A 25,452-nucleotide genomic window follows, 5' to 3' on the forward strand; every position below is an offset into this window, starting at 1 on the left:
CCTGACCACAGAAACGGCAGCAGACCCCAGTGCATCCTGCCTCCGTGTGGCCAGACTGCCTACACTGCCGACAGAAAGACGGTTGCCTCGAATAGAACAAATAGCCACGGTCCCCACCGAGACTAAAAAAGGTGGGTGGATGTCTGAGACCACCAGGCCCTTCTGGCTCAGGCTTGAGCAACACCTGGAACTGCCGTCTGCCAGTCCAAAACCCCATTGGATCATTAACATATCTTGCTGCTGACACCACTTCTCCATACCGGCCCAGGAAATCAGCCAAGGCAAGATCAGTCACAAACGGGTTAAACATGTGAACTGTGATCTGCCTGAAATTAGGTCTGTCCAAACTCAAAATCTTGTAGCAGGCAAGGGGCCTTACCCCAGCTCCAGCCGAACAATTTTCAGACACCTTTCTGTACACCTCCTCATTCCTCAGGGTGACATCAAAAGCTTTTTCCTGTTGGTTCCATTGAATGCACAAGACATCCTCCACCGTCAAAAGAAGCTGGCCCATGATGACCCTCTTGCAGAACCACGATCTTGAAACAGCATCTTCTTCTGTCACGATTGCCTGGAAACGAAGCGTGAACCTCAACCCAACCTTAGGGATAACCTGCACAGGAGAGGCCATACTGGCCATCGCTTCCATAGAAGTGTCGCCCAGATCAAAAAAGAAAAATCTCTCCACGAATACTACACTTGATCTTAGCCAAAAGGCCGAGAAGCGATGGGCCCAAAGTGTCTGGCGTTCCAGCCAGGCTCTTGGCACAAATCTCGCTGGTCGCGGTTGGCTGCTTTTGACATGAGCGGAGCAATGGCTGCTTTTCACCACCTCCGCCCACCTCCCCATTCCTGACCTCGACAGCTGTTTGACTTTTCACAAACTCAAAGGGCTCAGCCATACGGCAGAGCCTGCCAAAAATAGCTTAAACTCATTGGTGTTCCTCTCCACGGAAGTCTTTAGTAAAAGGCGAAAGACTTGTGCGTGATGAAGAGAAACCAGAGTCAGTACAGGCCTCTCCTCAAGAGCGGCCGAGGACCCCATTGGTCCCAGTCACCGCCCTCACGGTAGCCTTCTCTTAGCTTGCCAAATCCCCGCCCCCTCCCCATGTTGTCACGGGCTCTAGCCAATCGGGCTGTGGAGAAAAGTGTCTGGGCCTCAACATGCAATCCCCACAAATTTCTCAAGTTATCAGGCGCTTGCAGGCCCCCGGGGACCAAAATACAGGGAAAATGCGGGGTTGATTGGAGGCTAGCAGCCCTTCCAGGGCGCGTGAGGGATATCAGCTGTGGGGCAGGTTGACTCACCTTCCTCCAGCCACTGCCAGAGGGGCATTTGAAACTGTACGTTTGCATCATTGTTTGCTTGCTTGCTTGCTTGCTTGCTTGCTTTTCCACACGGCCAGAGAAGGGTGCACCGTTCCCGGCGGCACTGCAATGCCAGGTCGATGCGTGGAGTGAACGGAGCAAGCCCCTTTTTCAGCTCCCAGTTCTAAAAATCCGTTTAATATGTTTGTCCTCGGGTAGAGGACATATCAGATATTAAACTGATAAGAACAGATACTACACTTGATCTTAGCCAAAAGGCCGAGAAGCGATGGGCCCAAAGTGTCTGGCGTTCCAGCCAGGCTCTTGGCACAAATCTCGCTGGTCGCGGTTGGCTGCTTTTGACATGAGCGGAGCAATGGCTGCTTTTCACCACCTCCGCCCACCTCCCCATTCCTGACCTCGACAGCTGTTTGACTTTTCACAAACTCAAAGGGCTCAGCCATACGGCAGAGCCTGCCAAAAATAGCTTAAACTCATTGGTGTTCCTCTCCACGGAAGTCTTTAGTAAAAGGCGAAAGACTTGTGCGTGATGAAGAGAAACCAGAGTCAGTACAGGCATCTCCTCAAGAGCGGCCGAGGACCCCATTGGTCCCAGTCACCGCCCTCACGGTAGCCTTCTCTTAGCTTGCCAAATCCCCGCCCCCTCCCCATGTTGTCACGGGCTCTAGCCAATCGGGCTGTGGAGAAAAGTGTCTGGGCCTCAACATGCAATCCCCACAAATTTCTCAAGTTATCAGGCGCTTGCAGGCCCCCGGGGACCAAAATACAGGGAAAATGCGGGGTTGATTGGAGGCTAGCAGCCCTTCCAGGGCGCGTGAGGGATATCAGCTGTGGGGCAGGTTGACTCACCTTCCTCCAGCCACTGCCAGAGGGGCATTTGAAACTGTACGTTTGCATCATTGTTTGCTTGCTTGCTTGCTTGCTTGCTTTTCCACACGGCCAGAGAAGGGTGCACCGTTCCCGGCGGCACTGCAATGCCAGGTCGATGCGTGGAGTGAACGGAGCAAGCCCCTTTTTCAGCTCCCAGTTCTAAAAATCCGTTTAATATGTTTGTCCTCGGGTAGAGGACATATCAGATATTAAACTGATAAGAACAGATTTTTTCTTTCGAAAAGATTTATTGACACTCATTTCAAGTTTTTTCAAAGAAGGTTTACATCTTGAGATACAAAGGGTACATTATAATCACAACAATATGATAAATAGTTGTAAAACCATTGTTTGTTTGTTGTTTTTTTTTAAAACATTAAAAACAAATATTTCAAGGGGTTTTACATGTTGTCAAACATAAAATCCATCTCACAAATGAAAACCATGGAGTGTCCCAAATCTTTAAAAAGGGAGTGCATTGGTTTAAAACTTCTCTTCTTTCTAATTTTGTGCAGGAGCAGGGTGAGTCCCTACCCAGGGTCACTCATTCCGCTCCCCCAAACATTTGGTCTCTCGGGATCCTGTCGTGGTGCTCAGAGGAGATCCTCACCCTGTTGCTCCTTCCCACCTGCCTCACCCGGAGAGCCAGGCCGCCGCTGCTTTGACCTTTTCATGTGTGGCTCCGGCTCCTTCGTCCGAATGGGCACAGAGGCGATGCTTCTTTGTGGCTGTGTCCTAGGCCTGCCGCCTACAGCCATCCGGATCACAGCCACGGGGGGGATCTGCATGTGCTTCCTTACCAGCAAGTTTCTGGAGGTCCATATGGCGTCTTTGATGGCGGCTAGGGTGAGCCACATCTGGGCAAAGTCATCTTTCTTCAGTGTTTTTTGGCTCACCCCATACAGCACCAGTTGTGCTGTAAGGACCTCCCTTGCTGGCAAGTACGGGAATTGCAAGGAGCCGGCCATTGCCCACTGGTCTACGGCAGCGCTGCACTCCCAGAGCAAATGCCTCACCGACTCTGGCGCGCCACAACCGGGTCGGGGGCAGGTTGAGCGTGTTGACATGCCCCGGGAGTGCATGACGGACCTGACTGGGAGAATCTCATGAGCCACCATCCATGACAGGTCCCGGAGTCTGTTTGGAAGAGCGGAATGGTTCACGTTGCGCCAAACTGTTGAGGGCTCGCCAAATGCGAGCCCGCGCACTGGACTCACTGGCTCCTGCTCCTGCACAACAGAGATCAGAGAACGGTGGTTGGTTAAAATATGCAGCTCCTCCTGCTCCAGTTTAAAATGCTTTAAAAACGTCAGGATAAAAGCATAGGCTGGTGGCAGGCTAAAAGACACGGGTACTTTAAGATCTGTAGGTAAAAACTTCAATCGTCTGAGGTACGATCCCATCCAGAAACGTGTCATGGCTGTAGTTTTGGGGTTTCCGGATGGGTCTGTGGCTTGTTTGAGGTGTAGTGCGGTGTATCGGCTTCCTAAAAACAAGTACAGGTCAGGCACTCCTTTTCCTCCTTTCTCTTTTGGCCTTTTCATGACCTCCCTCCTCAGTCTCTCCCACTTGGAGCCCCACAGGAAATAAAAGATGGCTCGCTCCAGATCTAAAAGCACTCTCCTAGGTGGGATAAAAACAGAACTGATGAGTAAAAGCAAAGGTAAAATCACCGCTTTGATGATTAAAACCTTTCCTTCAATAGTCAGTCCTCTAAGTCCCCAATATCCTAGTCTTTGTTTTACTTTCCCTACCACGTCTGGCCAATTTGTTGTTCCTTCTCCCTCCCTGTCAAATTTGATCCCCAGTATTTTTTGGTCAGTCTGGGTCACAGTCAAAGGGAGTCCTGTCATCTCAGTCGCTGTCCACGGTCCATAAAATTGGGCTTGGGTCTTGTTTTTGTTCAACTTTGACCCAGAAGCCTGTCCAAACCAGTCAGTCAAGTCCAGCGTCCTGTTGACGGATAAAAGGTCGGTGCATAAAATGTTCACGTCGTCCATGTATAAAATACACTTGGTGTCCAGTCCCCCGCTCCCCGGTACTCCCAACCCATTGATTCGTTGATCCCTTCTCAAGATCTGTGCCAGCGGTTCTATACATGTTATGTATAGGAGGGCAGATAACGGACAACCCTGACGGACACCGCAGTTAATATCGACTGCTTTTGTCAAATGCCCGTTAATCACAAATTTGCTGGTAATGTCCCGATACAGCAATCCCACCCAAGCTAGAAACCTTTCTGGGAACCCCATTTTTTGCAGTACCTTGAAAAGGTACTGGTGCGAGACCCGATCGAAGGCTTTCTCAAAATCTAAATTTAGGACTACTAGCCGGATGTTTCTGTCTCTCGCGTAACAGATGGTGTCTCGGATCAGTACCAGGCTGTCGGTGATCTTCCTCCCTGGGATGGCACAGCCTTGATCCGGGTGAATCACCCCCTTTAAAAACAAGGACATACGTGAGGCTAAAAGTTTGCTAAAAAGTTTACAATCAAGGTTTAAAAGTGCGATAGGTCTCCAGTTCATCAGGTCGGTCTTGTCTTTGTTTTTGTGCAGTAGAGTCACTATCCCTACTCTAAAACTGTCAGGAAGTCGGTCTAGGTGCTCAAAGTCTTTAAAAACATCGATCAAATCAGGTGCTAAAATGTCCCAAAAGGTCAAATAAAATTCCAAGGGAAGTCCATCCTGTCCTGGGGACTTCCCTTTTTTAAAACTTGACAAACATTTATTTAACTCTAGAATGGTAAAATCTTGGGTTAAAAGCACACTGTCTTTTACTTTTTTATCGATGGATTTTAAAACTTCATTCATGGTGTCTATTCTAATGGGCTTTTCTTTATACAATTCTACGTAAAAATTTTCCACAATCTGTTTAATTTCTTCGATATTCTCTGTTATGCACCCGTTTTCCTTTTTTAGTTTTAAAATGGTCCCCCCTTTACTAACAATTTTCTTAAAAAAATACCTGGTGCACTTCTCACCCTCCTCTATTTCCCGTTCCCTGCTCCTTAAAATGACACCCTTGCTTTTAATTTCAGCTAAAACCGACATCTCTGATTTGATTTCTGTAATTTCTTCATTAAAATCCATTCCATTTTGGTTGAGGTTAAAATAGCGCTGTAGTCGCTTCTGCAGTCCCATCATGCGTCTGTTCTCCTTGCCCTTTCTTTTTTTGCCTGCCTGTCTGAAAAAAGTCTGGGTCTTTCCCTTCACCATCTCCCACCAGTGTGCTCGTGTATCGTACATGTCTTGAAGGGTCTGCCACTCTCGGTACTGCTCCCTGTACTGCTGAACTAGATGTTGATCTTCAAGCAGGGAGCAGTTGAGTTTCCACAGACCACTTCCAAAAGTCACACCTGAAGAGAGTGAAAGGGTGCAGGAGAGCATCAGGTGGTCAGAAAAGAAAACAGGGGTCAATCTAGCATCGGTCGGCGGGCAGTCCCGTGTGAAAATAAAATCTATGCGAGAGGCTCTGGTGCCATCACCACTGAACCAGGTGAAGCCCTCCTCTCTGGGATGCATGGTTTTAAAACAGTCTTGTAGTTTAAAATCCCTGCATATGCCCTGTAATAAAACCGATGTTTTGTCAATTTTAAAATCTTCCCCTGTTCTTTTTCTATCTTTTCGACTTAAAATACAGTTAAAATCACCTCCTAAAACTAATGGCACTCTCCCTAGCATGTGGGACTGCAGGTCTTCTAAAAGGTCATACCTGTCATTTTTGTCGTTAAAGCCATAAATATTGAGAAGGTTAAAATCCTGTCCCATAAAGGTCAAGTGTGCTAAAAGTGCCCTACCGTCTCTCACCACAGTGCTACCCTTCACCAGAACCTGAGGGTTTTTTATTAAAATGGCCACTCCATCGTTCTTATTTTGGTTTGATCCGCTCCATATCGATGTCTGTGGCCACATCTCCTCCCACTGTCGGTAGTGTTTTAAAAACGGTATGCCACATTCCTGCATTAAAAACACATCTGACTTTGTAGAATTAAGAAAGGATAAAACACTCTGGGCTCTAACTCTCGACTTCACACTTCTCACATTGATGGTTGAGAAGGTGAGTGTCATGAGTATGATTAAAAACAACAGGTATGAAATTTTAAAAACACTAAATAGAGGTTTAAGATGCTAAAATATCTTTTTTTTTTTAAAAAAAAGGCAGTTAGACTATTTCTTGTGAACGGGGCTCCTCCTTCACTTCAACAGGTGATGAAGGAGGGAGTTGAGCTCCATTCCCCCGTCGGACTCTGGGGGTTGGCCTTTGACGCAAGGCTGCATTTAGCTTGGAGTCCTTAGGGGTTGATTGTAGAGCTACTGTCAGGAAAGAGACTTCATTTGGTGAATTGGAGGGGAAGACTCTGGGCTCCTCCACAGATGAACTGTCTGAGAGAGTCCCAACTCTTCCCCTCTTCTCTGAGGCTACAGGAGACTCAGAGGACAATTCCGATGCAAGTCTCTTTGTTTGCTGGGCATCGGGGAGGGGGGCATCCTCACTATTTTCAGGTGGTTGAAAATCTTCCATTTCTGAACTAGCTCCGCCCACTTCCTGCATCTCCCCATCCTCCTCTCCACTCTCCATTGATGGGGCTGTTGCAGGCCCCTCCCCCTCTCCCGCCTCACATGATCCCTCCTCTCCAATCACAGTATCTGGCGGGAGATTTGAATTTTCCTGCCCAGCCTCTTCAACCTGCTCTTTTTCTTTTTGTCCTCCATTTTGTTCATTGGCTTTTGCTGCCTTTAGTTTGTTGGCAAACGATTTGGGGCAAGCTCTGAAGAGATGATTTGTTTCTCCACAAAGGTTGCACTTCCTGCCATTGGTGCACTCCTCAAAAGTGTGCCCAATTTCTCTACACTTTCCGCAAAAGGTTTTTGTGCACGCTTCTACCAGGTGCCCATGCTCACCGCACTTGCGGCAGAGCTTGGGCTGACCTTGGTAGTGGATGTAGCCCCTGTTTTCACCCAGAACTATCATTGACGGCAGATGTTTCAGGCCTTGGAAGCCCTGGGGGTCCTGCCATTGTTGAATGGGGACCCTCCAAGCGCAATTCCAGATGCCGTCCTCATCTCTCACTTTGGTAGCCTGGCCTTTAACAGTGCAGTATCTCCCCAGCCATATACAAATGTCTTCTGCATTCACTGTCTCATTAAACATTCTGACAATGACTGTTTTCAATGCATTATCAGTCAGTTTTTCAACAACAAATGCAGAAAACTGGGGTTTCACAGACTCAAATCTTGTCCAAAATTCTCTCAAGATAGCCGCAGACTGGAAGCTTACATCAGAAACCTTTATTTAATGGTAGGGTCAAAATACAATTCAAATCGTTTGCTGTGAATTTCAAAGCCTGTTGGATTAACTTCCTGGAGAAATCTAGCCTTGACATCTCCAGGAGCTTTCCATCCTTTTCTTTAAACTTAAAACGGACGCTGTGGTGCCTCCGCATGTTGGCATGGGTGGCCGACATGGTGGAGGCACCACAAGCTAAAAGGATCTAAAATCAGTAAAAAACTTACAATGGACAAAAAAACAATGAACAATAAATAAGTAAATACAATTAAAAATATAAAAAGGAAAAAAATCTAAAAACGTACTTACCTTTTCAAGTTTTGGCCTGGACAAGGTGTTGAATCCGGCAGAGCGCAGGTAAGAGATTCTCTGGGCCAATGAATTCCTATTTGTTTAAGATATGCAACTACAGAAAAGTTGCACAACTTTAAACAAGGAATGTAGACAATTTCCTCCCAAGAGCTGGTTTAACTCAGAGCCACAACAGGCAAGAATTTAACCATCAAAAGGAGGCGACCGCAGTCTTAGCCAAAAGGCCGAGAAGCGATGGGCCCAAAGTGTCTGGCGTTCCAGCCAGGCTCTTGGCACAAATCTCGCTGGTCGCGGTTGGCTGCTTTTGACATGAGCGGAGCAATGGCTGCTTTTCACCACCTCCGCCCACCTCCCCATTCCTGACCTCGACAGCTGTTTGACTTTTCACAAACTCAAAGGGCTCAGCCATACGGCAGAGCCTGCCAAAAATAGCTTAAACTCATTGGTGTTCCTCTCCACGGAAGTCTTTAGTAAAAGGCGAAAGACTTGTGCGTGATGAAGAGAAACCAGAGTCAGTACAGGCCTCTCCTCAAGAGCGGCCGAGGACCCCATTGGTCCCAGTCACCGCCCTCACGGTAGCCTTCTCTTAGCTTGCCAAATCCCCGCCCCCTCCCCATGTTGTCACGGGCTCTAGCCAATCGGGCTGTGGAGAAAAGTGTCTGGGCCTCAACATGCAATCCCCACAAATTTCTCAAGTTATCAGGCGCTTGCAGGCCCCCGGGGACCAAAATACAGGGAAAATGCGGGGTTGATTGGAGGCTAGCAGCCCTTCCAGGGCGCGTGAGGGATATCAGCTGTGGGGCAGGTTGACTCACCTTCCTCCAGCCACTGCCAGAGGGGCATTTGAAACTGTACGTTTGCGTCATTGTTTGCTTGCTTGCTTGCTTGCTTGCTTGCTTGCTTGCTTTTCCACACGGCCAGAGAAGGGTGCACCGTTCCCGGCGGCACTGCAATGCCAGGTCGATGCGTGGAGTGAACGGAGCAAGCCCCTTTTTCAGCTCCCAGTTCTAAAAATCCGTTTAATATGTTTGTCCTCGGGTAGAGGACATATCAGATATTAAACTGATAAGAACAGATACTACACTTGATCTTAGCCAAAAGGCCGAGAAGCGATGGGCCCAAAGTGTCTGGCGTTCCAGCCAGGCTCTTGGCACAAATCTCGCTGGTCGCGGTTGGCTGCTTTTGACATGAGCGGAGCAATGGCTGCTTTTCACCACCTCCGCCCACCTCCCCATTCCTGACCTCGACAGCTGTTTGACTTTTCACAAACTCAAAGGGCTCAGCCATACGGCAGAGCCTGCCAAAAATAGCTTAAACTCATTGGTGTTCCTCTCCACGGAAGTCTTTAGTAAAAGGCGAAAGACTTGTGCGTGATGAAGAGAAACCAGAGTCAGTACAGGCCTCTCCTCAAGAGCGGCCGAGGACCCCATTGGTCCCAGTCACCGCCCTCACGGTAGCCTTCTCTTAGCTTGCCAAATCCCCGCCCCCTCCCCATGTTGTCACGGGCTCTAGCCAATCGGGCTGTGGAGAAAAGTGTCTGGGCCTCAACATGCAATCCCCACAAATTTCTCAAGTTATCAGGCGCTTGCAGGCCCCCGGGGACCAAAATACAGGGAAAATGCGGGGTTGATTGGAGGCTAGCAGCCCTTCCAGGGCGCGTGAGGGATATCAGCTGTGGGGCAGGTTGACTCACCTTCCTCCAGCCACTGCCAGAGGGGCATTTGAAACTGTACGTTTGCGTCATTGTTTGCTTGCTTGCTTGCTTGCTTGCTTTTCCACACGGCCAGAGAAGGGTGCACCGTTCCCGGCGGCACTGCAATGCCAGGTCGATGCGTGGAGTGAACGGGGCAAGCCCCTTTTTCAGCTCCCAGTTCTAAAAATCCGTTTAATATGTTTGTCCTCGGGTAGAGGACATATCAGATATTAAACTGATAAGAACAGATACTACACTTGATCTTAGCCAAAAGGCCGAGAAGCGATGGGCCCAAAGTGTCTGGTGTTCCAGCCAGGCTCTTGGCACAAATCTCGCTGGTCGCGGTTGGCTGCTTTTGACATGAGCGGAGCAATGGCTGCTTTTCACCACCTCCGCCCACCTCCCCATTCCTGACCTCGACAGCTGTTTGACTTTTCACAAACTCAAAGGGCTCAGCCATACGGCAGAGCCTGCCAAAAATAGCTTAAACTCATTGGTGTTCCTCTCCACGGAAGTCTTTAGTAAAAGGCGAAAGACTTGTGCGTGATGAAGAGAAACCAGAGTCAGTACAGGCCTCTCCTCAAGAGCGGCCGAGGACCCCATTGGTCCCAGTCACCGCCCTCACGGTAGCCTTCTCTTAGCTTGCCAAATCCCCGCCCCCTCCCCATGTTGTCACGGGCTCTAGCCAATCGGGCTGTGGAGAAAAGTGTCTGGGCCTCAACATGCAATCCCCACAAATTTCTCAAGTTATCAGGCGCTTGCAGGCCCCCGGGGACCAAAATACAGGGAAAATGCGGGGTTGATTGGAGGCTAGCAGCCCTTCCAGGGCGCGTGAGGGATATCAGCTGTGGGGCAGGTTGACTCACCTTCCTCCAGCCACTGCCAGAGGGGCATTTGAAACTGTACGTTTGCGTCATTGTTTGCTTGCTTGCTTGCTTTTCCACACGGCCAGAGAAGGGTGCACCGTTCCCGGCGGCACTGCAATGCCAGGTCGATGCGTGGAGTGAACGGAGCAAGCCCCTTTTTCAGCTCCCAGTTCTAAAAATCCATTTAATATGTTTGTCCTCGGGTAGAGGACATATCAGATATTAAACTGATAAGAACAGATTTTTATTTTTTTTTTTTTTTTTTTTTTTTTTTTTTTTTTTTTTTTATTTCAGTTCCTCACTCCAAAACAAATGTCACAAAACAAAGAAAACAGTTTACATATGAGGTCCAAAAATCCAAAACACAATTGACCCACTCCATCCATTTTGTTCAAACAAAACAAACCAAGCCAAACAAAAGTTTACCTTAAACATCCTACCCCCCCCCCCCCCCCCTATTTCAATCCCACAGACCAAAACCCCCCTTCCACCTCTCTAAAGCAGCATGCATTCCCCACTTCAGGATGTCCCTCTCAATTCTCCTCTTCAAGTCTGCTTTTACTCTGCTCACCACCCCATCCACTCTACTGCATCTGTTGTTCTTAATTAGGTCCTGTCTAGCCACCCACAAGCCTCTCTTTACCATGCTAATTACTAGCCAAACAGCTAATTTTGCCCAACCCAGTCCTGTTCCCACCCCCCTCTCAACCATTTCCCATGATAGTTGGAACCCAAAGACTCCCTTCCGTAGCCACAGCTCCACCCTTTCCCATACTACCCTAGAAAAGGGACAGTCCCACATTACATGCCTAATTGTCTCCTCTACCGAGCACCCAATCCTAGGACACACCGGAGACCTTGCCAACCCATGCCGGTACATGATGTCTTGTACTGGCAAACACTTATGGAGGCACAACCAGTTCAGGTCCTTAAGGCCATTATCAAGCCCATGAGGCTGAATCCCCCTCCAAACACTTGGCAATATTCCTGGGACCGGAGGTGCAATGACCCTTTGCTTAACCTCTTTGTAGAGGGCCCTGTGATTAAGTTGCAGGGCTGGTGCAGAAGCCTCCGGGTGCGCCCGCAGCCACCTGGCTGCATGGCGGTAGTGCCATGGTTGCTGCTCTACCCGGGGAGCCAAGTTGTCCCAAACCAAAAGCTGCCTTGCTTGGTAGGCAAAAAAGAGGCGCAAAAAATAGCCAGAGGGGTGAACCACTGGGCCAGCTAATTCCCTACACATAAAAGAAACGAAAATGCAGTCCAACTTCAGTGGCAGATGTGGCACATCTCTCCCCCCTTCCTCAACCCCTGCCAACATGCGGGCCCTCGCAACATACTCATATCTCCCCCCCCAAATAAAACCAAATACGTGACGCATGAGAGGCCTCCTCATACTGACTGGTAGTGGATATATGTAAGCCAGGTACAGGAGAGAAGGCAAAACATCCACCTTGAGAACAAGTACCTTCCCTACAAACGTCAGGCACCTACTCTTCCAGAGAGAAATCTTCCTCTGGACCGCCTCCAGACGCCTCGTCCAGTTCACTGTGGCACCATGAGGCGACTCAAAACTTACCCCTAGGACCTTCAGAGGCCCAGAGCAGAGAGACAGACCCCCTGGTACATCCGTCCTTTCTCTCCACCTCCCAAAGAACTTAACCGAGGACTTTGCACAATTAAGGCTTGATCCAGCCACCCGGCTGAAGTCACTAAAAATCTGCAATGAACGGATAAGGCACTCATCCCTGTCCAGCAGCAATGTAGTGTCATCAGCATACTGAGACAGCTTGACTCGCAGACCCCCACTGCCAGGCACAAAAAAACCTCTCACTCCAGGATCAGCCCGAATGGCAGCTGCCAATGGCTCCATGTAAAGCACATAGAGCAGCGGTGAGAGCGGGCAACCCTGTCTCACCCCAGAGTACAAACTAAAAGCCTCCCCCAGGTGCCCATTAACCAAAACCCTGCTCCCCGCACCCCTATACAATGTGCGCAGCCACCCTACAAAAACCTGACCGAAACCTAGCCTTTCCAGTACACTAAACATAAAACCCCAATGTACTCTGTCAAAGGCCTTTGCTTGATCAAGACCGACCAGCATAAGCGGCAGATGCCTATCCTCAGCCCAAGCCACAGCATCCCGTAAGAGTTGCAGGTTCCATCTTACTGAGCGCCCTGGCACTGCACATGTCTGGTCCACATGGACCACATGTGGCAGGGCCACGCTTAACCGGTCTGCCAGAACCTTAGCCAGGAGCTTATAGTCTACGCACAGCATGGACAGCGGTCGCCAGTTATCCATATCAGCGCGATCCCCTTTCTTAAACAGAAGGGAGATAACTCCAGTCGCCATAGACCTCCCCATTTTCCCCGTACAGAGCACCTCAGTCAACACCTCCAACAATACTGGCCCAAGTATGTCCCAAAACTTAACATAGAACTCTACCGGCAACCCATCAATGCCTGGCACCTTGCGCCTGTTCATCCTACAGAGAGCACCTTCAAGCTCTTTGAGGGTCAGTGGGGCCTCCAAAGCCCGCACTATGTTCCCTGGCACCTGCTGGTTCAGCAAATCCAGGAACACCCCTCCCCCTCCTATGTCTACCGCTCGCTCCGTGAAAACATCACGGAAATGATCTGTAGCGACACACACCATCTCGCAGGTGTCCACCACAACCCTGCCCTGTTTATTCCTAACTCCTGACACCAGCTGCTTCGCCCTATCAGCCCGTATGGAGCCAAAAAAAGCAGCCGAACATGTCTCTGACTGTTCAATGAACTGCAGACGTGACCGCACCAGGTATGCGCGGGCCCTACCCTCAAAAATATGTCTCAGACTTGCTTTCAAGGATGCGCAAACTTGATGGTCTACAGCACCTTTACAGTTACCCCTAGCATACTCGAGTTCAAGGCGGTGCTGGAGATGGACCACCTCCCTCTTTGCCATTCCAGCCTTTCTCTGACAATAACTTAAACAAAATATCTTCATCCTCTCCTTAGCCACCTCCCACCACTCTAACAACCCCTGGCACAGCGGTTTGAGTCCCATAAGACCCTTAAAAAACCAAAGAAACTGTTGACTAAACAAGTCCTCCTCCAGCACACTAATATTTAAGCGCCAAAACCCAGGCCCGAAGACTGGCAAATCCAAACTCACCGTAAACAGCAAACCATCATGATCCGAAAAGCAAACCGGGAGCACCCTTCCTGCAACCAACTTCAAGGTCTTAACAAAAAATACATAATCTAAACGCTTAAAGATCCCCTGCGAATTACGCCAAGTGGGACCATCCATGAGTGGCCTGACCACCCTCGCCCCATCGACCAAACCAAAACTATTCAAAAGATTAGAAATGTACAGGTCGCTGGCATCACCCCCCTTTCCTAACTCTACATTAAAATCACCCCCTATGATGACCTGCCTGTTGGTGACAAGGTGCGGCTCCAGCATCCCAAACATTTCTTTCCGCTCTGCTGAGGATTGTGGTCCATAGACCACAATGATTCTCAGCGTGTTTGTTCCCCAGGAGATGTCCGCACCCATTATTCTCCCCTGGACAATAACAAAAACACCCTCCACTTTAATCTCCTTAAAACCAAACAAAATCCCAACTCCTGTAGAGTGAACACCCCCTATGCTCCAGACTGAGTCCCCTCTGGTCCATTCCCTTCTAAAACACCCAACATCCCCCATATCCCGTAAGTGGACTTCCTGCAACAAACAAAAAGCTACACGCAAAGAGCTAACAAATTCGAAAACGATCCTTCTTTTAACAGTGTTCCTCATTCCCCTCACATTCAGAGAAAGAACATCAAAGGAGAACATTTTAAATTACAGATGCTTACACTCAAACAAAAACAAAAAGAAAACAAAACAGTCCCCCCCCCTACTGTGAATACAGATCATCTCCTTCACTATCCATCTGGTCCGCCCAGGAAAAGGGAACAGCATTTGGTGAGGATGAAGGCCTTTTTGGTCCCTCGTATGCGTCCTCACTCAAAGGAGACGACAATAGGAGCAAACCGGGAGAAAGCTCAAAATCAAGCTCCAACCCAGCTGGTGGCTCCTCACCCAAAACCCCTGAGACATGCTCCAACCCCTGACCTGTATCTATTGCATCCCGCCCCCGGGCCCCTCCTCTAACCGTTTCCCCCCCCTGTTGTATTCCATCAGCCCTACCCACATCAACCCCCACCTCTGCGGCCTGCCCCCTCCCCTCTCCCTCCCTCTCCCTCTTTGACCTTTTACTCTTCACCACCTGCTCACACTCCCCCTTTTCAATCGAGAGACCCTCCTCCAACACCTTCAAACCTCTTCGTGCTCCTTGCTTTGGCTCGGTGGGAGCGGCACCAGTGGGGACCGCGTCCGTAATCCCCGAGGGCACCTGGTCCACACTGACTTCTCCAGCAACACTGGCAAGTCCCTGCACCTTGGATACAGAGTCCACTCTACTCCCAGAAGGGCCTGGAAGCTGATCCGCTTGCTGTGGATCAATTGACGTATTGCCCATTGGCACGAAAGTCCCTCCAAAGTCTTGAGCCTTACCCTGCCCTCCAGTGGCCCCAGCTACTTCTGCAAAGGTTCTCCTACGGCCAGGACAGCTCCGATAGAGGTGATCAAGTCCACCACATCCATGACAGGCCTTCAGTGCAGTGCAGTCTTTAGCCTCGTGTCCCCCCTGACCACAGAAACGGCAGCAGACCCCAGTGCATCCTGCCTCCGTGTGGCCAGACTGCCTACACTGCCGACAGAAAGACGGTTGCCTCGAATAGAACAAATAGCCACGGTCCCCACCGAGACTAAAAAAGGCGGGTGGATGTCTGAGACCACCAGGCCCTTCTGGCTCAGGCTTGAGCAACACCTGGAACTGCCGTCTGCCAGTCCAAAACCCCATTGGATCATTAACATATCTTGCTGCTGACACCACTTCTCCATACCGGCCCAGGAAATCAGCCAAGGCAAGATCAGTCACAAACGGGTTAAACATGTGAACTGTGATCTGCCTGAAATTAGGTCTGTCCAAACTCAAAATCTTGTAGCAGGCAAGGGGCCTTACCCCAGCTCCAGCCGAACAATTTTCAGACACCTTTCTGTACACCTCCTCATTCCTCAGGGTGACATCAAAAGCTTTTTCCTGTTGGTTCCATTGAATGCACAAGACATCCTCCACCGTCAAAAGAAGCTGGCCCATGATGACCCTCTTGCAGAACCACGATCTTGAAACAGCATCTTCTTCTGTCACGATTGCCTGGAAACGAAGCGTGAACCTCAACCCAACCTTAGGGATAACCTGCACAGGAGAGGCCATACTGGCCATCGCTTCCATAGAAGTGTCGCCCAGATCAAAAAAGAAAAATCTCTCCACGAATACTACACTTGATCTTAGCCAAAAGGCCGAGAAGCGATGGGCCCAAAGTGTCTGGCGTTCCAGCCAGGCTCTTGGCACAAATCTCGCTGGTCGCGGTTGGCTGCTTTTGACATGAGCGGAGCAATGGCTGCTTTTCACCACCTCCGCCCACCTCCCCATTCCTGACCTCGACAGCTGTTTGACTTTTCACAAACTCAAAGGGCTCAGCCATACGGCAGAGCCTGCCAAAAATAGCTTAAACTCATTGGTGTTCCTCTCCACGGAAGTCTTTAGTAAAAGGCGAAAGACTTGTGCGTGATGAAGAGAAACCAGAGTCAGTACAGGCCTCTCCTCAAGAGCGGCCGAGGACCCCATTGGTCCCAGTCACCGCCCTCACGGTAGCCTTCTCTTAGCTTGCCAAATCCCCGCCCCCTCCCCATGTTGTCACGGGCTCTAGCCAATCGGGCTGTGGAGAAAAGTGTCTGGGCCTCAACATGCAATCCCCACAAATTTCTCAAGTTATCAGGCGCTTGCAGGCCCCCGGGGACCAAAATACAGGGAAAATGCGGGGTTGATTGGAGGCTAGCAGCCCTTCCAGGGCGCGTGAGGGATATCAGCTGTGGGGCAGGTTGACTCACCTTCCTCCAGCCACTGCCAGAGGGGCATTTGAAACTGTACGTTTGCGTCATTGCTTGCTTGCTTGCTTGCTTTTCCACACGGCCAGAGAAGGGTGCACCGTTCCCGGCGGCACTGCAATGCCAGGTCGATGCGTGGAGTGAACGGGGCAAGCCCCTTTTTCAGCTCCCAGTTCTAAAAATCCGTTTAATATGTTTGTCCTCGGGTAGAGGACATATCAGATATTAAACTGATAAGAACAGATACTACACTTGATCTTAGCCAAAAGGCCGAGAAGCGATGGGCCCAAAGTGTCTGGCGTTCCAGCCAGGCTCTTGGCACAAATCTCGCTGGTCGCGGTTGGCTGCTTTTGACATGAGCGGAGCAATGGCTGCTTTTCACCACCTCCGCCCACCTCCCCATTCCTGACCTCGACAGCTGTTTGACTTTTCACAAACTCAAAGGGCTCAGCCATACGGCAGAGCCTGCCAAAAATAGCTTAAACTCATTGGTGTTCCTCTCCACGGAAGTCTTTAGTAAAAGGCGAAAGACTTGTGCGTGATGAAGAGAAACCAGAGTCAGTACAGGCCTCTCCTCAAGAGCGGCCGAGGACCCCATTGGTCCCAGTCACCGCCCTCACGGTAGCCTTCTCTTAGCTTGCCAAATCCCCGCCCCCTCCCCATGTTGTCACGGGCTCTAGCCAATCGGGCTGTGGAGAAAAGTGTCTGGGCCTCAACATGCAATCCCCACAAATTTCTCAAGTTATCAGGCGCTTGCAGGCCCCCGGGGACCAAAATACAGGGAAAATGCGGGGTTGATTGGAGGCTAGCAGCCCTTCCAGGGCGCGTGAGGGATATCAGCTGTGGGGCAGGTTGACTCACCTTCCTCCAGCCACTGCCAGAGGGGCATTTGAAACTGTACGTTTGCGTCATTGTTTGCTTGCTTGCTTGCTTGCTTGCTTTTCCACACGGCCAGAGAAGGGTGCACCGTTCCCGGCGGCACTGCAATGCCAGGTCGATGCGTGGAGTGAACGGAGCAAGCCCCTTTTTCAGCTCCCAGTTCTAAAAATCCGTTTAATATGTTTGTCCTCGGGTAGAGGACATATCAGATATTAAACTGATAAGAACAGATACTACACTTGATCTTAGCCAAAAGGCCGAGAAGCGATGGGCCCAAAGTGTCTGGCGTTCCAGCCAGGCTCTTGGCACAAATCTCGCTGGTCGCGGTTGGCTGCTTTTGACATGAGCGGAGCAATGGCTGCTTTTCACCACCTCCGCCCACCTCCCCATTCCTGACCTCGACAGCTGTTTGACTTTTCACAAACTCAAAGGGCTCAGCCATACGGCAGAGCCTGCCAAAAATAGCTTAAACTCATTGGTGTTCCTCTCCACGGAAGTCTTTAGTAAAAGGCGAAAGACTTGTGCGTGATGAAGAGAAACCAGAGTCAGTACAGGCCTCTCCTCAAGAGCGGCCGAGGACCCCATTGGTCCCAGTCACCGCCCTCACGGTAGCCTTCTCTTAGCTTGCCAAATCCCCGCCCCCTCCCCATGTTGTCACGGGCTCTAGCCAATCGGGCTGTGGAGAAAAGTGTCTGGGCCTCAACATGCAATCCCCACAAATTTCTCAAGTTATCAGGCGCTTGCAGGCCCCCGGGGACCAAAATACAGGGAAAATGCGGGGTTGATTGGAGGCTAGCAGCCCTTCCAGGGCACGTGAGGGATATCAGCTGTGGGGCAGGTTGACTCACCTTCCTCCAGCCACTGCCAGAGGGGCATTTGAAACTGTACGTTTGCGTCATTGTTTGCTTGCTTGCTTGCTTGCTTGCTTGCTTGCTTGCTTGCCCACACGGCCAGAGAAGGGTGCACCGTTCCCGGCGGCACTGCAATGCCAGGTCGATGCGTGGAGTGAACGGAGCAAGCCCCTTTTTCAGCTCCCAGTTCTAAAAATCCGTTTAATATGTTTGTCCTCAGGTAGAGGACATATCAGATATTAAACTGATAAGAACAGATATTACACTTGATCTTAGCCAAAAGGCCGAGAAGCGATGGGCCCAAAGTGTCTGGCGTTCCAGCCAGGCTCTTGGCACAAATCTCGCTGGTCGCGGTTGGCTGCTTTTGACATGAGCGGAGCAATGGCTGCTTTTCACCACCTCCGCCCACCTCCCCATTCCTGACCTCGACAGCTGTTTGACTTTTCACAAACTCAAAGGGCTCAGCCATACGGCAGAGCCTGCCAAAAATAGCTTAAACTCATTGGTGTTCCTCTCCACGGAAGTCTTTAGTAAAAGGCGAAAGACTTGTGCGTGATGAAGAGAAACCAGAGTCAGTACAGGCCTCTCCTCAAGAGCGGCCGAGGACCCCATTGGTCCCAGTCACCGCCCTCACGGTAGCCTTCTCTTAGCTTGCCAAATCCCCGCCCCCTCCCCATGTTGTCACGGGCTCTAGCCAATCGGGCTGTGGAGAAAAGTGTCTGGGCCTCAACATGCAATCCCCACAAATTTCTCAAGTTATCAGGCGCTTGCAGGCCCCCGGGGACCAAAATACAGGGAAAATGCGGGGTTGATTGGAGGCTAGCAGCCCTTCCAGGGCGCGTGAGGGATATCAGCTGTGGGGCAGGTTGACTCACCTTCCTCCAGCCACTGCCAGAGGGGCATTTGAAACTGTACGTTTGCGTCATTGTTTGCTTGCTTGCTTGCTTGCTTGCTTTTCCACACGGCCAGAGAAGGGTGCACCGTTCCCGGCGGCACTGCAATGCCAGGTCGATGCGTGGAGTGAACGGAGCAAGCCCCTTTTTCAGCTCCCAGTTCTAAAAATCCGTTTAATATGTTTGTCCTCGGGTAGAGGACATATCAGATATTAAACTGATAAGAACAGATACTACACTTGATCTTAGCCAAAAGGCCGAGAAGCGATGGGCCCAAAGTGTCTGGCGTTCCAGCCAGGCTCTTGGCACAAATCTCGCTGGTCGCGGTTGGCTGCTTTTGACATGAGCGGAGCAATGGCTGCTTTTCACCACCTCCGCCCACCTCCCCATTCCTGACCTCGACAGCTGTTTGACTTTTCACAAACTCAAAGGGCTCAGCCATACGGCAGAGCCTGCCAAAAATAGCTTAAACTCATTGGTGTTCCTCTCCACGGAAGTCTTTAGTAAAAGGCGAAAGACTTGTGCGTGATGAAGAGAAACCAGAGTCAGTACAGGCCTCTCCTCAAGAGCGGCCGAGGACCCCATTGGTCCCAGTCACCGCCCTCACGGTAGCCTTCTCTTAGCTTGCCAAATCCCCGCCCCCTCCCCATGTTGTCACGGGCTCTAGCCAATCGGGCTGTGGAGAAAAGTGTCTGGGCCTCAACATGCAATCCCCACAAATTTCTCAAGTTATCAGGCGCTTGCAGGCCCCCGGGGACCAAAATACAGGGAAAATGCGGGGTTGATTGGAGGCTAGCAGCCCTTCCAGGGCGCGTGAGGGATATCAGCTGTGGGGCAGGTTGACTCACCTTCCTCCAGCCACTGCCAGAGGGGCATTTGAAACTGTACGTTTGCGTCATTGTTTGCTTGCTTGCTTGCTTGCTTGCTTGCTTGCTTTTCCACACGGCCAGAGAAGGGTGCACCGTTCCCGGCGGCACTGCAATGCCAGGTCGATGCGTGGAGTGAACGGGGCAAGCCCCTTTTTCAGCTCCCAGTTCTAAAAATCCGTTTAATATGTTTGTCCTCGGGTAGAGGACATATCAGATATTAAACTGATAAGAACAGATACTACACTTGATCTTAGCCAAAAGGCCGAGAAGCGATGGGCCCAAAGTGTCTGGCGTTCCAGCCAGGCTCTTGGCACAAATCTCGCTGGTCGCGGTTGGCTGCTTTTGACATGAGCGGAGCAATGGCTGCTTTTCACCACCTCCGCCCACCTCCCCATTCCTGACCTCGACAGCTGTTTGACTTTTCACAAACTCAAAGGGCTCAGCCATACGGCAGAGCCTGCCAAAAATAGCTTAAACTCATTGGTGTTCCTCTCCACGGAAGTCTTTAGTAAAAGGCGAAAGACTTGTGCGTGATGAAGAGAAACCAGAGTCAGTACAGGCCTCTCCTCAAGAGCGGCCGAGGACCCCATTGGTCCCAGTCACCGCCCTCACGGTAGCCTTCTCTTAGCTTGCCAAATCCCCGCCCCCTCCCCATGTTGTCACGGGCTCTAGCCAATCGGGCTGTGGAGAAAAGTGTCTGGGCCTCAACATGCAATCCCCACAAATTTCTCAAGTTATCAGGCGCTTGCAGGCCCCCGGGGACCAAAATACAGGGAAAATGCGGGGTTGATTGGAGGCTAGCAGCCCTTCCAGGGCGCGTGAGGGATATCAGCTGTGGGGCAGGTTGACTCACCTTCCTCCAGCCACTGCCAGAGGGGCATTTGAAACTGTACGTTTGCGTCATTGTTTGCTTGCTTGTTTGCTTGCTTGCTTTTCCACACGGCCAGAGAAGGGTGCACCGTTCCCGGCGGCACTGCAATGCCAGGTCGATGCGTGGAGTGAACGGAGCAAGCCCCTTTTTCAGCTCCCAGTTCTAAAAATCCGTTTAATATGTTTGTCCTCGGGTAGAGGACATATCAGATATTAAACTGATAAGAACAGATACTACACTTGATCTTAGCCAAAAGGCCGAGAAGCGATGGGCCCAAAGTGTCTGGCGTTCCAGCCAGGCTCTTGGCACAAATCTCGCTGGTCGCGGTTGGCTGCTTTTGACATGAGCGGAGCAATGGCTGCTTTTCACCACCTCCGCCCACCTCCCCATTCCTGACCTCGACAGCTGTTTGACTTTTCACAAACTCAAAGGGCTCAGCCATACGGCAGAGCCTGCCAAAAATAGCTTAAACTCATTGGTGTTCCTCTCCACGGAAGTCTTTAGTAAAAGGCGAAAGACTTGTGCGTGATGAAGAGAAACCAGAGTCAGTACAGGCCTCTCCTCAAGAGCGGCCGAGGACCCCATTGGTCCCAGTCACCGCCCTCACGGTAGCCTTCTCTTAGCTTGCCAAATCCCCGCCCCCTCCCCATGTTGTCACGGGCTCTAGCCAATCGGGCTGTGGAGAAAAGTGTCTGGGCCTCAACATGCAATCCCCACAAATTTCTCAAGTTATCAGGCGCTTGCAGGCCCCCGGGGACCAAAATACAGGGAAAATGCGGGGTTGATTGGAGGCTAGCAGCCCTTCCAGGGCGCGTGAGGGATATCAGCTGTGGGGCAGGTTGACTCACCTTCCTCCAGCCACTGCCAGAGGGGCATTTGAAACTGTACGTTTGCGTCATTGCTTGCTTGCTTGCTTGCTTTTCCACACGGCCAGAGAAGGGTGCACCGTTCCCGGCGGCACTGCAATGCCGGGTCGATGCGTGGAGTGAACGGAGCAAGCCCCTTTTTCAGCTCCCAGTTCTAAAAATCCGTTTAATATCTTTGTCCTCGGGTAGAGGACATATCAGATATTAAACTGATAAGAACAGATTTTTTTTTTTTTTTTTTTTTTTTTTTTTATTTCAGTTCCTCACTCCAAAACAAATGTCACAAAACAAAGAAAACAGTTTACATATGAGGTCCAAAAATCCAAAACACAATTGACCCACTCCATCCATTTTGTTCAAACAAAACAAACCAAGCCAAACAAAAGTTTACCTTAAACATCCTACCCCCCCCCCCCCCCCCTATTTCAATCCCACAGACCAAAACCCCCCTTCCACCTCTCTAAAGCAGCATGCATTCCCCACTTCAGGATGTCCCTCTCAATTCTCCTCTTCAAGTCTGCTTTTACTCTGCTCACCACCCCATCCACTCTACTGCATCTGTTGTTCTTAATTAGGTCCTGTCTAGCCACCCACAAGCCTCTCTTTACCATGCTAATTACTAGCCAAACAGCTAATTTTGCCCAACCCAGTCCTGTTCCCACCCCCCTCTCAACCATTTCCCATGATAGTTGGAACCCAAAGACTCCCTTCCGTAGCCACAGCTCCACCCTTTCCCATACTACCCTAGAAAAGGGACAGTCCCACATTACATGCCTAATTGTCTCCTCTACCGAGCACCCAATCCTAGGACACACCGGAGACCTTGCCAACCCATGCCGGTACATGATGTCTTGTACTGGCAAACACTTATGGAGGCACAACCAGTTCAGGTCCTTAAGGCCATTATCAAGCCCATGAGGCTGAATCCCCCTCCAAACACTTGGCAATATTCCTGGGACCGGAGGTGCAATGACCCTTTGCTTAACCTCTTTGTAGAGGGCCCTGTGATTAAGTTGCAGGGCTGGTGCAGAAGCCTCCGGGTGCGCCCGCAGCCACCTGGCTGCATGGCGGTAGTGCCATGGTTGCTGCTCTACCCGGGGAGCCAAGTTGTCCCAAACCAAAAGCTGCCTTGCTTGGTAGGCAAAAAAGAGGCGCAAAAAATAGCCAGAGGGGTGAACCACTGGGCCAGCTAATTCCCTACACATAAAAGAAACGAAAATGCAGTCCAACTTCAGTGGCAGATGTGGCACATCTCTCCCCCCTTCCTCAACCCCTGCCAACATGCGGGCCCTCGCAACATACTCATATCTCCCCCCCCAAATAAAACCGAATACGTGACGCATGAGAGGCCTCCTCATACTGACTGGTAGTGGATATATGTAAGCCAGGTACAGGAGAGAAGGCAAAACATCCACCTTGAGAACAAGTACCTTCCCTACAAACGTCAGGCACCTACTCTTCCAGAGAGAAATCTTCCTCTGGACCGCCTCCAGACGCCTCGTCCAGTTCACTGTGGCACCATGAGGCGACTCAAAACTTACCCCTAGGACCTTCAGAGGCCCAGAGCAGAGAGACAGACCCCCTGGTACATCCGTCCTTTCTCTCCACCTCCCAAAGAACTTAACCGAGGACTTTGCACAATTAAGGCTTGATCCAGCCACCCGGCTGAAGTCACTAAAAATCTGCAATGAACGGATAAGGCACTCATCCCTGTCCAGCAGCAATGTAGTGTCATCAGCATACTGAGACAGCTTGACTCGCAGACCCCCACTGCCAGGCACAAAAAAACCTCTCACTCCAGGATCAGCCCGAATGGCAGCTGCCAATGGCTCCATGTAAAGCACATAGAGCAGCGGTGAGAGCGGGCAACCCTGTCTCACCCCAGAGTACAAACTAAAAGCCTCCCCCAGGTGCCCATTAACCAAAACCCTGCTCCCCGCACCCCTATACAATGTGCGCAGCCACCCTACAAAAACCTGACCGAAACCTAGCCTTTCCAGTACACTAAACATAAAACCCCAATGTACTCTGTCAAAGGCCTTTGCTTGATCAAGACCGACCAGCATAAGCGGCAGATGCCTATCCTCAGCCCAAGCCACAGCATCCCGTAAGAGTTGCAGGTTCCATCTTACTGAGCGCCCTGGCACTGCACATGTCTGGTCCACATGGACCACATGTGGCAGGGCCACGCTTAACCGGTCTGCCAGAACCTTAGCCAGGAGCTTATAGTCTACGCACAGCATGGACAGCGGTCGCCAGTTATCCATATCAGCGCGATCCCCTTTCTTAAACAGAAGGGAGATAACTCCAGTCGCCATAGACCTCCCCATTTTCCCCGTACAGAGCACCTCAGTCAACACCTCCAACAATACTGGCCCAAGTATGTCCCAAAACTTAACATAGAACTCTACCGGCAACCCATCAATGCCTGGCACCTTGCGCCTGTTCATCCTACAGAGAGCACCTTCAAGCTCTTTGAGGGTCAGTGGGGCCTCCAAAGCCCGCACTATGTTCCCTGGCACCTGCTGGTTCAGCAAATCCAGGAACACCCCTCCCCCTCCTATGTCTACCGCTCGCTCCGTGAAAACATCACGGAAATGATCTGTAGCGACACACACCATCTCGCAGGTGTCCACCACAACCCTGCCCTGTTTATTCCTAACTCCTGACACCAGCTGCTTCGCCCTATCAGCCCGTATGGAGCCAAAAAAAGCAGCCGAACATGTCTCTGACTGTTCAATGAACTGCAGACGTGACCGCACCAGGTATGCGCGGGCCCTACCCTCAAAAATATGTCTCAGACTTGCTTTCAAGGATGCGCAAACTTGATGGTCTACAGCACCTTTACAGTTACCCCTAGCATACTCGAGTTCAAGGCGGTGCTGGAGATGGACCACCTCCCTCTTTGCCATTCCAGCCTTTCTCTGACAATAACTTAAACAAAATATCTTCATCCTCTCCTTAGCCACCTCCCACCACTCTAACAACCCCTGGCACAGCGGTTTGAGTCCCATAAGACCCTTAAAAAACCAAAGAAACTGTTGACTAAACAAGTCCTCCTCCAGCACACTAATATTTAAGCGCCAAAACCCAGGCCCGAAGACTGGCAAATCCAAACTCACCGTAAACAGCAAACCATCATGATCCGAAAAGCAAACCGGGAGCACCCTTCCTGCAACCAACTTCAAGGTCTTAACAAAAAATACATAATCTAAACGCTTAAAGATCCCCTGCGAATTACGCCAAGTGGGACCATCCATGAGTGGCCTGACCACCCTCGCCCCATCGACCAAACCAAAACTATTCAAAAGATTAGAAATGTACAGGTCGCTGGCATCACCCCCCTTTCCTAACTCTACATTAAAATCACCCCCTATGATGACCTGCCTGTTGGTGACAAGGTGCGGCTCCAGCATCCCAAACATTTCTTTCCGCTCTGCTGAGGATTGTGGTCCATAGACCACAATGATTCTCAGCGTGTTTGTTCCCCAGGAGATGTCCGCACCCATTATTCTCCCCTGGACAATAACAAAAACACCCTCCACTTTAATCTCCTTAAAACCAAACAAAATCCCAACTCCTGTAGAGTGAACACCCCCTATGCTCCAGACTGAGTCCCCTCTGGTCCATTCCCTTCTAAAACACCCAACATCCCCCATATCCCGTAAGTGGACTTCCTGCAACAAACAAAAAGCTACACGCAAAGAGCTAACAAATTCGAAAACGATCCTTCTTTTAACAGTGTTCCTCATTCCCCTCACATTCAGAGAAAGAACATCAAAGGAGAACATTTTAAATTACAGATGCTTACACTCAAACAAAAACAAAAAGAAAACAAAACAGTCCCCCCCCCTACTGTGAATACAGATCATCTCCTTCACTAT

The 25,452-nt window shown here is 50.5% G+C and overlaps 21 non-coding genes and 5 pseudogenes across 21 annotated transcripts; all 26 read right to left on the reverse strand.

Moving 5' to 3' along the window:
- Positions 1 to 650: 650 nt before the first annotated feature.
- Positions 651 to 729, reverse strand: LOC139618768 (U2 spliceosomal RNA; annotated as a pseudogene).
- Positions 730 to 893: 164 nt separating this feature from the next.
- Positions 894 to 1,008, reverse strand: LOC139619166 (U5 spliceosomal RNA). Its single transcript, XR_011690169.1, has one exon. It is a non-coding gene; the product is annotated as a U5 spliceosomal RNA (small nuclear RNA).
- Positions 1,009 to 1,407: 399 nt separating this feature from the next.
- On the reverse strand, positions 1,408 to 1,599 carry LOC139619516 (U2 spliceosomal RNA). Its single transcript, XR_011690509.1, has one exon. It is a non-coding gene; the product is annotated as a U2 spliceosomal RNA (small nuclear RNA).
- A 164-nt stretch (positions 1,600 to 1,763) lies between these two features.
- LOC139619167 (U5 spliceosomal RNA) lies at positions 1,764 to 1,878 on the reverse strand. The gene has a single exon (XR_011690170.1). It is a non-coding gene; the product is annotated as a U5 spliceosomal RNA (small nuclear RNA).
- Positions 1,879 to 2,273: 395 nt separating this feature from the next.
- On the reverse strand, positions 2,274 to 2,448 carry LOC139619802 (U2 spliceosomal RNA; annotated as a pseudogene).
- Positions 2,449 to 8,197: 5,749 nt separating this feature from the next.
- Positions 8,198 to 8,312, reverse strand: LOC139619168 (U5 spliceosomal RNA). The gene has a single exon (XR_011690171.1). It is a non-coding gene; the product is annotated as a U5 spliceosomal RNA (small nuclear RNA).
- A 407-nt stretch (positions 8,313 to 8,719) lies between these two features.
- LOC139619517 (U2 spliceosomal RNA) lies at positions 8,720 to 8,911 on the reverse strand. Its single transcript, XR_011690510.1, has one exon. It is a non-coding gene; the product is annotated as a U2 spliceosomal RNA (small nuclear RNA).
- A 164-nt stretch (positions 8,912 to 9,075) lies between these two features.
- On the reverse strand, positions 9,076 to 9,190 carry LOC139619169 (U5 spliceosomal RNA). Its single transcript, XR_011690172.1, has one exon. It is a non-coding gene; the product is annotated as a U5 spliceosomal RNA (small nuclear RNA).
- A 395-nt stretch (positions 9,191 to 9,585) lies between these two features.
- Positions 9,586 to 9,777, reverse strand: LOC139619219 (U2 spliceosomal RNA). Its single transcript, XR_011690219.1, has one exon. It is a non-coding gene; the product is annotated as a U2 spliceosomal RNA (small nuclear RNA).
- A 164-nt stretch (positions 9,778 to 9,941) lies between these two features.
- Positions 9,942 to 10,056, reverse strand: LOC139619170 (U5 spliceosomal RNA). The gene has a single exon (XR_011690173.1). It is a non-coding gene; the product is annotated as a U5 spliceosomal RNA (small nuclear RNA).
- A 387-nt stretch (positions 10,057 to 10,443) lies between these two features.
- On the reverse strand, positions 10,444 to 10,686 carry LOC139618717 (U2 spliceosomal RNA; annotated as a pseudogene).
- A 4,998-nt stretch (positions 10,687 to 15,684) lies between these two features.
- On the reverse strand, positions 15,685 to 15,763 carry LOC139618769 (U2 spliceosomal RNA; annotated as a pseudogene).
- A 164-nt stretch (positions 15,764 to 15,927) lies between these two features.
- Positions 15,928 to 16,042, reverse strand: LOC139619171 (U5 spliceosomal RNA). The gene has a single exon (XR_011690174.1). It is a non-coding gene; the product is annotated as a U5 spliceosomal RNA (small nuclear RNA).
- A 387-nt stretch (positions 16,043 to 16,429) lies between these two features.
- LOC139619230 (U2 spliceosomal RNA) lies at positions 16,430 to 16,621 on the reverse strand. The gene has a single exon (XR_011690232.1). It is a non-coding gene; the product is annotated as a U2 spliceosomal RNA (small nuclear RNA).
- Positions 16,622 to 16,785: 164 nt separating this feature from the next.
- LOC139619174 (U5 spliceosomal RNA) lies at positions 16,786 to 16,900 on the reverse strand. The gene has a single exon (XR_011690176.1). It is a non-coding gene; the product is annotated as a U5 spliceosomal RNA (small nuclear RNA).
- A 395-nt stretch (positions 16,901 to 17,295) lies between these two features.
- LOC139619518 (U2 spliceosomal RNA) lies at positions 17,296 to 17,487 on the reverse strand. The gene has a single exon (XR_011690511.1). It is a non-coding gene; the product is annotated as a U2 spliceosomal RNA (small nuclear RNA).
- A 164-nt stretch (positions 17,488 to 17,651) lies between these two features.
- Positions 17,652 to 17,766, reverse strand: LOC139619175 (U5 spliceosomal RNA). Its single transcript, XR_011690177.1, has one exon. It is a non-coding gene; the product is annotated as a U5 spliceosomal RNA (small nuclear RNA).
- A 407-nt stretch (positions 17,767 to 18,173) lies between these two features.
- LOC139619608 (U2 spliceosomal RNA) lies at positions 18,174 to 18,365 on the reverse strand. Its single transcript, XR_011690600.1, has one exon. It is a non-coding gene; the product is annotated as a U2 spliceosomal RNA (small nuclear RNA).
- Positions 18,366 to 18,529: 164 nt separating this feature from the next.
- Positions 18,530 to 18,644, reverse strand: LOC139619176 (U5 spliceosomal RNA). The gene has a single exon (XR_011690178.1). It is a non-coding gene; the product is annotated as a U5 spliceosomal RNA (small nuclear RNA).
- Positions 18,645 to 19,039: 395 nt separating this feature from the next.
- LOC139619519 (U2 spliceosomal RNA) lies at positions 19,040 to 19,231 on the reverse strand. Its single transcript, XR_011690512.1, has one exon. It is a non-coding gene; the product is annotated as a U2 spliceosomal RNA (small nuclear RNA).
- A 164-nt stretch (positions 19,232 to 19,395) lies between these two features.
- LOC139619177 (U5 spliceosomal RNA) lies at positions 19,396 to 19,510 on the reverse strand. Its single transcript, XR_011690179.1, has one exon. It is a non-coding gene; the product is annotated as a U5 spliceosomal RNA (small nuclear RNA).
- A 403-nt stretch (positions 19,511 to 19,913) lies between these two features.
- Positions 19,914 to 20,105, reverse strand: LOC139619243 (U2 spliceosomal RNA). The gene has a single exon (XR_011690246.1). It is a non-coding gene; the product is annotated as a U2 spliceosomal RNA (small nuclear RNA).
- A 164-nt stretch (positions 20,106 to 20,269) lies between these two features.
- On the reverse strand, positions 20,270 to 20,384 carry LOC139619178 (U5 spliceosomal RNA). Its single transcript, XR_011690180.1, has one exon. It is a non-coding gene; the product is annotated as a U5 spliceosomal RNA (small nuclear RNA).
- A 395-nt stretch (positions 20,385 to 20,779) lies between these two features.
- Positions 20,780 to 20,971, reverse strand: LOC139619520 (U2 spliceosomal RNA). The gene has a single exon (XR_011690513.1). It is a non-coding gene; the product is annotated as a U2 spliceosomal RNA (small nuclear RNA).
- Positions 20,972 to 21,135: 164 nt separating this feature from the next.
- Positions 21,136 to 21,250, reverse strand: LOC139619179 (U5 spliceosomal RNA). Its single transcript, XR_011690181.1, has one exon. It is a non-coding gene; the product is annotated as a U5 spliceosomal RNA (small nuclear RNA).
- A 387-nt stretch (positions 21,251 to 21,637) lies between these two features.
- Positions 21,638 to 21,849, reverse strand: LOC139619819 (U2 spliceosomal RNA; annotated as a pseudogene).
- Positions 21,850 to 25,452: the final 3,603 nt, after the last annotated feature.

Source organism: Trachinotus anak, unplaced genomic scaffold, assembly GCF_046630095.1.
Source record: "Trachinotus anak isolate AG129_WGS33_773 ecotype Australia unplaced genomic scaffold, CSIRO_AGI_Tana_v1 ptg000003l, whole genome shotgun sequence".
NCBI lineage: Eukaryota > Metazoa > Chordata > Actinopteri > Carangiformes > Carangidae > Trachinotus > Trachinotus anak.